General features: G+C 35.4%; 1 pseudogene; it reads left to right on the top strand.

Moving 5' to 3' along the window:
* The first annotated feature begins 5,556 nt into the window (after nt 1–5,556).
* On the top strand, nt 5,557–7,056 carry LOC149206925 (serine carboxypeptidase-like 50 pseudogene; annotated as a pseudogene).
* Nucleotides 7,057–10,846: the final 3,790 nt, after the last annotated feature.

The following is a 10,846-nucleotide window of genomic DNA, read 5'->3' as shown; positions in this document are numbered from 1 at the left end:
ATGTCTTTAATATTAGCTATTGTATCTCTAGAGACGATAATTTTTTTATTTAAAGGTCAATTTTTTCTCTTTAGAGACAATATAAACAATGAATCCAGAAATATCTCACAATTGAAATAAATTGATATAAAAAACATTTAATTAAAAATGAACTACAAAATCATTGATTAATTCATGTTAGCGCATAATGGAATCGAACCACCAACCTCCTTCTTGTAAAGCAGACGCTCTTCCATTGAGCTAGCACACTTTAAAAAATTATGTTAAGAGTTATGGAAATCCTTAAAATTACATTTATAGTCATTGATTTAAATAAAGAAAAAAATGCAACTACACGATGAATTTCAAACAAAACAAAATTTCATATTTCAACAAAGTTGAGTGAAAAAAATAAAAGTGAGTGAAAAATGGCAAGCAAGTTGCCTGCTTTTCCTGTTTATAAACTATAGATGGAGATGATAAGTTATTCCTAGTGCAATCAACAATTCGCTATGAATTTTTTCTTTTCAAACTTTTAAAGAGACACTTACATTTTCTTTAAAAAAAATCAATTGAAAATTAAATATCATCTGCCCTTCACATATCTTTAAAGATTCTACAATACATCAGAAGCACTTACTTTGTCAAGCTAATTTTACAAAAAATCATATACCATTCACCTTAAAATACCTCTTGGATAAGAGCACGCATTTCCTAGCCTATCAAACACATATATCTCAATAAAATAAATAGATTAGAAAACTTAGTGCCATCACCCATCAAATCTACCAGAAGAAAATGCCCAGTGTATAAAATAGTAATGAATGTTAAAGGCCCGATAGTGAAAGGAAAAGCACAAAAAATAATTGAGGACTCAATTTTCCATAATACCTAAGTGCAATTTACCCATGTAGAAGGCCCCACACAGTTTGACATCATATAATAACTAAAAAAAAAACCTGAATTACCTGAATACAAACATCCCATGTAAGACTAGTTATAGAACAACCCAAAGTGCACCAAGACATTTTCAATTCATTTGGAGACCGATTTCTGCAGTCTCATGAAAGAAAAAACGTTTTGCAGTTGAAACCCATTTCTAACATTCAACACAACTGGAGATGAATAGCCAAAAGAGAGAAGCTCAGTGCACCCTATGAAAATTTCACTTTGTTTCCCATTTTTTTGCATTATATCATATAGACATGTTATGCTCAATTGAAAAAATGATTCATCACCACCACCAGAACAAAATATCGTTGTTTCAATCCGCTCCAAACTTATTTCATCAACTGCATAGGTTTAGACACACATGCATCTTATGATAGAAGTTAAAAAGGCTCTGCTAGGTACTGGAAACTTTAGATTCAATCTCGGAGAGTAAAAGTAGAAGGAAAGAATAAATCCAAAGCTGCAATGTCACTATGTAAGTGGGGAAAGGGAAAACAAAAGTGATACAATGAATCTAGTTCTTCCCTAATGTGAATGAAACTATGAAATTGCAAATACGTAATGTAGGAATACTCTGCTTATCATCTGGAATCCAACTTAAACTCTATCCAATAATTCCTCCAAGAAATATTTCCAGCAACTAATAAAAAAATGAATGTAAGAATAAGCCAACTGTCAATAACCATATAGGTAAGGCAGGTCTACCCTTCCCTAAGAGCAGGTGCCGAATAGAATTGCAAGCTTTTGCCATTAAGTCTAGCAACCTTGTTAGATCCTTTGGGGGTAGTGACTAGGCAGAGAGTACCCCAGATGAACATGACACTATGACCTTATCATAAACATGGAGACTGTAATTGAGACCAAAAGGGATCTAGGAGTGTAACATACTACATTGAGAAAGCCTCAGGTCACCAAGTCATTATGAACCTAATCGTAAATAGGAAGACTGTAACTGATCAAGAACTATCGCACAAAATATAACATTTGTTGAACCCCGAGCTTTACCAACTCATACCCAAATAATAAATCGATATGGCAAAAAAACTGAAATAACTAATTTGAGGAGGTTCTAGTTTCAATTTTTCCTTCAAACAATTTCCCCGATACTGTTGGAAAAACTAAATATGTAAACCAATCAAAATGTCCATATCCAAAAGATTGAAAGAATATGAAGATGAAGTGTGGATTTACTAAAAAAACTACTCTTTCCCTCAAACCCACTCTTAAGGGTTGTATAAAATCATTCTCAAGTAGCCCACAGACATGCAAAAATTCAATCAATCCATAGATGTACCAATAAATCAAAGAAATAATACATAGAGAAAGGAATGGGAAAAGGATTTTCAAAAAATATAAGAAAAAAACCAATTTAAAAATAAATAAATCAAATAAAATAACCCCAAAAAGAAGTTTTTAGATTGCATCATAACTTACCCTCTCTAGCTCATCTTGGATTTCGTGTAGCTTTTCAATGGAGAGAACAAGATCACCATCTATGTGATCTTCCTCTTCCCCTTTTGATCTCTTGGACTTGTCCATCCTGCCCATTCCGTCTGACCCAAAAGTCCTAAAAATCCAACAAAGTCGAAGGCACAGAGAGAGTGGCAAAGAGGGAATTGTCCTAGCATTCATTATTACCTCCATAAACGTTGCATGCTCCATCATGCCACCCTATATGAAGAAAAATTCCAAAGCTTAAAACTTAGATCCTAGCATTCACTATTACCTCCAAAAATGTTGCACGCTCCATCCTACCATCCTCAGTGAATAAAACATCAAATGGAATTATCATTAAAATACCAATCAAGTTGTTGATTATTTTTTACTTCCACCTACAAAAGAGTGTTTTCCATTCCAGGAGATATGTTTTGAAACAATACCATTGGCAGAAGTGTGTGTGCTAAGCTCCCAGGCTGTAATGGTGGCACCTAATTTATGAGGAATGAAACATAGAAAAAGGAATGAAAATAGATGTGTCTCTGCATCCTATTAAACTAGAAATATTTATAATAAATAGAACTAATATCTCAACTATTTTCACATTTTATGAACTGCACTTGTAGAGGTCCAGCAACTGCAAGACCAAAAGAGTTATTTTAAAACTTCAAGCTGTAAAAAATTTGACCATCGTGCCATATAAGTTGGACATTGATCTGAAGGCCTTGACATAATGATGATGCAAGTAAAATAGGCAATGGAGGCCTACACAAAGCATTAGCCAAATATCACAAGTTTCTTTAATCAGGCTGATGCTTATCATAGTAAATACAATTCACATCTAACAACAATAAAGCTCACCTTTTCCATTTATTCTTTACAAAATGAAATGGAATTGACTATCTAATACCCATCTAGAGCCTACTTCTCACTAATCTCTAGGGACAAGTGCATTTCCTAAACCTATCAAATAACCAAGAAGATCTAGGACGAGAGATGGAAGTGGAGTTGCTGCTATGGGTACTACTTTTGATTGAACATTGTGACCTTTGGCAGGTGAAACATTGATTTCTGTCTCAGTGGCTGATAATTATTCATATGGAAAGTAACAATTTACTTGCAATTTTGGCGGTAACAAGGTACATTGGGAGGTGACAAGGTACAAGGTACATATGGAAAGACATATGGGAGGTAACATGTACAAGCATAAAAAGTGCTTAGGAGAATATATGTGTGAACTGACTTCTCATCAACATCAAGGAAAGACTTAATTTAAAAAATAATTTTTTTAATGAGCTCTATACCTATTACTTACCACTTTAGAAGTGTTGAGCGTGACAATTGCCAAAAGAACATATTATTATTAGACATATTGGAAGAAAACTCCTTGAACAAAGCATAAAATATAATACTTATACTAGAAAACCCTATACAAATGCAAACATCTCAAACAATGACAGATGAACTTAAGCCTTTTCATTGAAACAACTTACCACTTCTCTACTATCCATTTTAGAATCCTGTAAAACATCAAATTCCAAGGAATCTAATTTCCAGTCAATGCGCCAAGGAATGGTGACAAGAAATATGCATTGCACCCAAACAGGTCATCTAGCTTCACCTCTATTTAAAGCATTCATTAAAATTTATTATAGACACCTTAAATATTTATACCTAACAAGAAATAGGCATTGCACCCCAACACATCATCTAACTTCATCTCTATTTGAAGCACTAGTTAAATTTTTTTATCACACCTTGGTTTACAGAATTTGATGCAAACAACGTGGTTGCTACCAGAATGTCAATTTAGGTACGGCTACACAATATCCCTCTACATTTATGCGAGAATCGTGTCCTAGAAGGTATAGGGAAAATCATTAGGAAATACATGAAGACAAATACCCAAAGATTCAAGGAAAAGATATTCACTTTTGCATGAATATGTGTGGAAGTAGAACTTAGAAAAAGGCTTACCAGATCACATAGAACTGATCCATAGCAAGTGGAATTGGACAAAAATTTTAGATTATGAGAACACAACCTTCAGATGTAGAATTTGCAGGCAAACAAGGAACCTTCAAAATATTCATCTTTTGTCCAAGAAAGACACTTGAAGGAAAAGGAAGAATGGGAAACAAGCCAAAGGTTAGCAATCTCACCCCCACCCCACCCCCCCCCCCCCCCCCCCCCCACCCCCTGAGTCTGAAGAGGAGGAGGACGAAGCAAAGGTGGAACCCTCACCCAATGGGAACAATTACACAACACATGTACCAAAAATGTACCAAAAACACAGGAGGAAACCTCAGAAGACCCAACTGAACCACAAAACATTCTAGTACAACCAACAATGATACCAGAAGAAAACGATAACAGTGGGAACAAGCATATACACACATAAGATATTTCAGATTAGGACAAGGAAAATGCAAGACCAGAAGTTTGAACTCAGCTCGCTCTTGTCTCTTCAGCGTCATCTCAAGGGGAATGATGCAAGGTAGAGAAAAAGGAATGGAGAAAATCCTGAGTTTTCTCCCCGTATATATGCTAGTTTGATTTTGTATGTTTATGATTATAATCAGTCATGGACTTGATGCTGCTATGTTTCTTAGCAAATGCAACATGTAATTTTTTTTCATTAATAAAATTACGATTTTTTCCTTGGATAAAAATAATATTCAAAATATTTTTATATAAATATATAAAATTAAATAAATTTTAAAATTTTAAATAATGATATTTATTATGTTGAATGGTGTATTCTAAATCCTTGTATGTGCAATTTTGAATTGATAGTTATCCCTTTCAAAATAAGGTTAAAATAATTTTTAAATAAATAAATAATATAAATGTTTTTATTATGATTACGCCGTAAGGCGTTCCCTCTGAAATCAATTTCCCAAATTTCCACCGTGTCCCGGTCTAGAGCATCCAACCAGATATTAGATGATTAAAATTGTTTGTGCCATTGGATTAATAGTTAAGAAAGGAAAACAATTACTCTACACATTTAGGGAAAAATGCATACAACCTCTGAACACAGTCTTTATTGCATAGCAGGGGCAAGACAATTTCCCTTCAACTTCCAAATGCAAAGAACAAAGAACTTATAGACGAGCGTTGCCAAATGTAAGTAATGAAAATAACTTACAGATATACGAGCTTCATTGTGTGGCCGAGTATTAAGAGATGACAGAAGTGAGAGGAAGCATTGCCATGAAGACCTGGGTATTTAAATGTCAAGGCATCCTCTGAAAAAATATTGTTCTACGCACTTTATGAATACAGCCTCCCGAACAATAGTCTTTACTGTGCGGCAGGGGTAGGACTGGTTCCCTTCAGCTGCCAAATGCAAAGAACAAAGAACTTACAGATGAGAATTGATGAATGTAAGTAATGCAAAGAACTTACAGATATGCGAGCTTCGTTGTGTTTCCGAGTATCTGGAGATGACGAAAGTCAGAAGAAGCATTGCCATGGAGACCTGGGTATTTAAATGTGAAGGCATCGTCCGAAGCAATATTGTTCTACTCATTTTATGAGGCAATAGAGTAGAATATGCCCATTGTAGAGACACCAATAATTCTATGGCGACAAGGGGCCCACACTACTCAAGAATGAATGGTAATTTCTATGGGAGAATCTCGTCAGACCTCAAACTCCATCAAAATGACTCACCATGGAACTGTAAATTCATTGTTTTATTCATTGATAGTCCAGTGGGTTTATGCTACAGCATAATGTAGAAGGCCGAGGACATCCCTACCAACCATAACCACGGTGCAAAGCATCTATATCTTGCTTTGGAGGAGTTTTACAGCATAGTTCCAGAATTCAGTAATCGCCTTTTGTTTGTGGCGGGTGAGAGATATGTAGGTAAGTATGTTCCTACTTTGGGTCATTTTATTTTAATGAAATCTAGAAAGAATTCAATGGAGAATGCATAATTGGGTTCACTCGGTTATGGTGGCTCAAAACTTCCATTCCATCTTGGTGGGCTTCTGATTGGAAATGGGTTGACAGACCCAGAAATTCAAGTGTAAAACTATGGGAGTGTTGCATACCATTTTGGGCTGATTGACAGAAACCATAAAACCCATGTGGAGGGAATGGAAGAATAGATTTTGGAATTCATTCATAAACAAGAGTGGTTTCAGGCCTACAAGGCTAGGAAGATTTGTTGGACTGGATTCAGAATGCGAGTGGTATTGCAACTCCTTTGGAGGTGAGGAGTGTTCCTTTCCACTAATCTCCTAATGGAAAGGAATTCATTGCACCTTTCTTGAATCAGAGATTATTGAAGGGGGCACTGAATGTCGAACATGGTGTGGAGTGGGTAAACTGCAATCCCAGGGTCCACAAAATTATGGAAAATGATATAATGAAGAGTGTGAAATGGAAGGTGGAGAAGGTACTGTAAGAGGTTCCTGTTTTGTTGTATCAGGGCCATTATGATATCCAAGATGGAGTTGTTAGCAATACAGAATGGATGAGAACAATGACCTGGTATGGAACCAATGAGCTTTTTAACATGGGAAGGGTATATGGGTTGTGAATGATAAGGTTGTTGGGCATTGGAGGTCTTTCAAAAACCTAACACAAGTTGTGTTTGAAGGAGTTGGTCATGAGGTTTCAGCTGATCAAGGACATCATTCTCAAGAGATCATTGAGAAATGGATTGCAGACTAGCTATCTTGTTGTAGGTTTTCTGAGTAGTGCAAAGTTGACACGGCCAAGTTTTAAACTATATTTTGAAAAAATTATAAGTGATGAATTGGGTGTGTTTTATATCCACCATAAGATGGAAAACGCTTAAAAAATATAAATAGGTTGTTAGATATTAATTTGGGCATGAAAGTTGGTGTCCTGAAATGCTAGATTTTGTTAATGCAGTTATCATGAATTTTATTTTGAATCATTATCCCTTCGTTTGGCTCCATATGATATGGCTTCCTCTACAATTTAATATTGATTTTAAAATGTTGCAATATTGTTTATTAAAATCGAGGGTATCAGATGTGTAAGTTTGCAAATAGGGTTGACAAAAATTGTTTGCAAATGCTGAAATACTGGTAGTAAGTTAGTAACTGAGAAGGCCAATGAGTGTTGCCAGATTGGTTGTAAAGCCCTGTTGCATTGGTGTATCTAGGAATAGGCATGATTCTCCATGGACAAAATATTTTTGATCTGTTTGTGGAGGGCATGGCAATTATCATTTGTAAAGTAGGAGGTCATGGGGATATGGGTACAACAAATTAGGGTATGGTTAGGGTTTGTAGGGGTCAGGAGATAGAAGTACTGATGGCGTTAGGAAATAGAAGTATCCTCGAGTGTGGCACATCAATTTGGTCATACACCAGTTCAGGGATGACCTAGAAGTTACTGTGACTTTTGCATGGATAAAATGATTGTTCACGGAAAAGGATAGAATGACTACATATGTCAAAAGTGTATAAATGATTTATGCCTGTGAAGATGTCATAAATAATTAAAATCTTCCTTTTCAAGTGATTTCTGCTTTCAGAATTTGAGTAGAAAAGGTTAAATACCTAATCAAACATAGCACAGACCTAACTTGCTATGGTTATGTTAACATGAAATATAAGGAGGATTTGACTTAAGTTATAACAACACATTTTAGTTTTCTTTGCTTGCATGAATGGAATTTCTATGGTTATGTTAATATGACATCTAAGGAGGAGTTGAATTTAGTTATAATAACACATTTTAGTTTGATTTGCTAGCATGAATGGTCCTACTCTTAGTCAAGTTGTCTCGTACATAATTGTGTCAGACATTGAGTTTGTGCATTCAATAGTCCTCTCATGCAATAGATTCTTGTATGGGTTTTTCCTACTCTTAATGAAGTTGTCTCCTACATAATTGTGTCAGGCATTGAGTTTGTGCATTCAGTAGGCCTCTCATGCAGTAGATCCTTGTGTGGGTTTTGGTAGGCAGCCACTAGATGATTCTATGGGTACTGTGGTTTCCCTGACTCCAAGAATGGTTCCTGAAGTTTTGGATGGGTTACTTAAACAATGCTCTAATGAACGTATTAAGGGTTATGGGAATATCCCTTCTTTTGCACTGGTTTATGTGCCCTTGGCTACTTTAACCAAAGATTGATGTCAATTGCAATCAAGGAACTTGTTTGTGGTGTTATCTATTGCAGGGGAACCTAGGGATTGGAGCAGAATGTCCCCAATATGGGGAGAATACCATCAAGAATAGTGGGCACATTCCAAATGATCCACCATATCTGGAGTAGTTTGGGGAACATTCCCCAAATTTTCCCTCTTGTTGAGGAATGTTCCCTAGATGTTCCTTGATAGTGCCCATCAATCCCCAATTGTTCCCCAGACATTCCCAACATTCCCTAAATGTTCCCTAGAAAATTTCACTTACACTGGTTTATGTTTTTGTCATGACTCATTTCAAAATTGGTACATGTTGCATGCGAGATTGTAACATTGTGCAAAAATTGATTAATGACTTAAAAGGGATACCTGATTATTTTTTAATTTTTGAAATGTGTATTTGTTGATTGTCTGATGTATCAACTTTTCCATTTCCTAAGGACCTTTGTTGATGAACAATTATAAAATGGTCTTGCACTGATTTATGTTTTTGTCATGACTCATTTCAAATTTGGTACCTGTTGCACGCGAGATTGTAACATTGTTCAACAATTGATTAATAATTTAAAAGGGATACCTGATTATTTTTTAATTTCTGAAATATGTATTTGTTGATTGTCTGATGTATCAACTTTTCCATTTTCTAAAGACCTTTGTTGCTGAACAATTATAAAATGGAGCAAAAGAGAACAAATATTAACAAACCATTATTGCAGTATGTTACAAGAGTGCTCGATGGTCGTTTCCCTGGTTGGTCATTCTATATTTGTGGACACTGCTTAATGGACAACTGCAACCAAGTAGCTGCCTAGTTTTTGGGAATAAGTAAGCATTCAATTTAACATTTGGATTATGGTTAATTTTCATTAGAGGCCATGTGTTGACCTCCTCTTAGATGTATTGGTGGTTTTTTTGAGCCTACATATGGGTAATACCCACTTTATTATACTTTTCTATATTTGACGAGGTCAGCCTAGTCATCCTTTTAGGGCTCCCCTAAACCCTAAAGTATGTGTATAAATAAAGCATACTCCTCATTTGTAAATCATTCATTCAGGTCATTCTTTGATAAAGGTCTAAGGACCAAGAGAAATCCTTATATAGCACACTTTTATTGTTCACGTGTTTGGAATATTGTAGCAATCTCTCTGGTTATGTTTGAATTTTTCCTTCAAGTGCATGCATTCATTTGGGTTCTGCTATTATCTTCAGGAATTTATCAAGTGTGGAGAGGGATCAAATGATATATTTCTTGAAGTGCAAATATTTTTTCAAGTTTTTCATTCCAAAACAAGTTTGCACCTAAAAAGATTCATCCCTCTTTATGCTTGATAGACCTGGGATTAAGATGGATCTATGTTGGTTTCATTAGTGTTATGCACACCCCCATGTGACATATACACACATCTCTTGTCTCTTGAGGCTCTCTCTTTCTGCATTGGATCAAATAAATCATTGATTCTTTCCTCTCTGCCCATGTGTGGTAAATATTTCTACTTGGTAGTAGAGCAATGACCACTTGATCTTGAGGCATCAAATAATTTTGCTGAGACAAAATTTGGTGCAACAGTCCACAGTTTAAATTTCTGCGGATAAGATTTTCCCACGAACTAAAGTGGAATACCAAAGGCAAGTTATGTCTATTGTTGAGTTAAAGAGGGCATCTAGAAAGCTACTAGTGATAAGTTTACTGGTGCAACAGTCCACAATTTAAATTTCTGCAAATAGGAGTTTCCCAAGAACTAAAGTGGCATACCAAAGGCAAGTTATGTCTATTGTTGAGTTAAAGAGGGCATCCAGAAAGCTACAGGTGATAAGTTTACAAGTTGAATAAGTTTTTGAAAGTCCTAGTTTGAAAGCTGAGAAAAAAACTTAAATTATCTTCAAACAAGGCCAAAAGTATAATGTGTGAAATCTTCAGAGGAAAATGACATTGTATCTATTCAATGGAAATGTCATACAATGATAGTTTTATTTAGAAATAAGTGTGGCAAATGAAAGTATCTCGGCAGATCATATCTACCATACTCATTGAGCTTATAAACATTATGTTATATGTCGAATCAATATTGAAGTTTTCAAGTTGCAAGTTTCATTCAACATTTTTTATAAAGTTGTATTTCTTGGTTGATTGTTTTTGTGGAGGACAAGGGTTTTCACATGCCATTGTGGTTGTGGGTGGCATCATCACCAAGTTCTACTAAAGGTACTCTTGTGAGATATTGTATGTTTGTAGGCTCCACTGTCCACATAACAGTCGACATCAGACATGATGCCAGATGATAGGCATGAGACCATTGAGAAGTGTATCTTAAGATTGGATGAAAGATCATCCACTTGAG

Source organism: Pinus tabuliformis, chromosome 1_2 (genome assembly GCF_031772625.1).
Source record: "Pinus tabuliformis cultivar Carrire ecotype Pingquan chromosome 1_2, CPIR1, whole genome shotgun sequence".
In the NCBI taxonomy this organism is placed as follows: Eukaryota; Viridiplantae; Streptophyta; class Pinopsida; order Pinales; family Pinaceae; genus Pinus; species Pinus tabuliformis.
The sequence above is the reverse complement of the archived record's forward strand: the minus strand, read 5'-3'. Positions and strand labels throughout refer to the sequence as shown.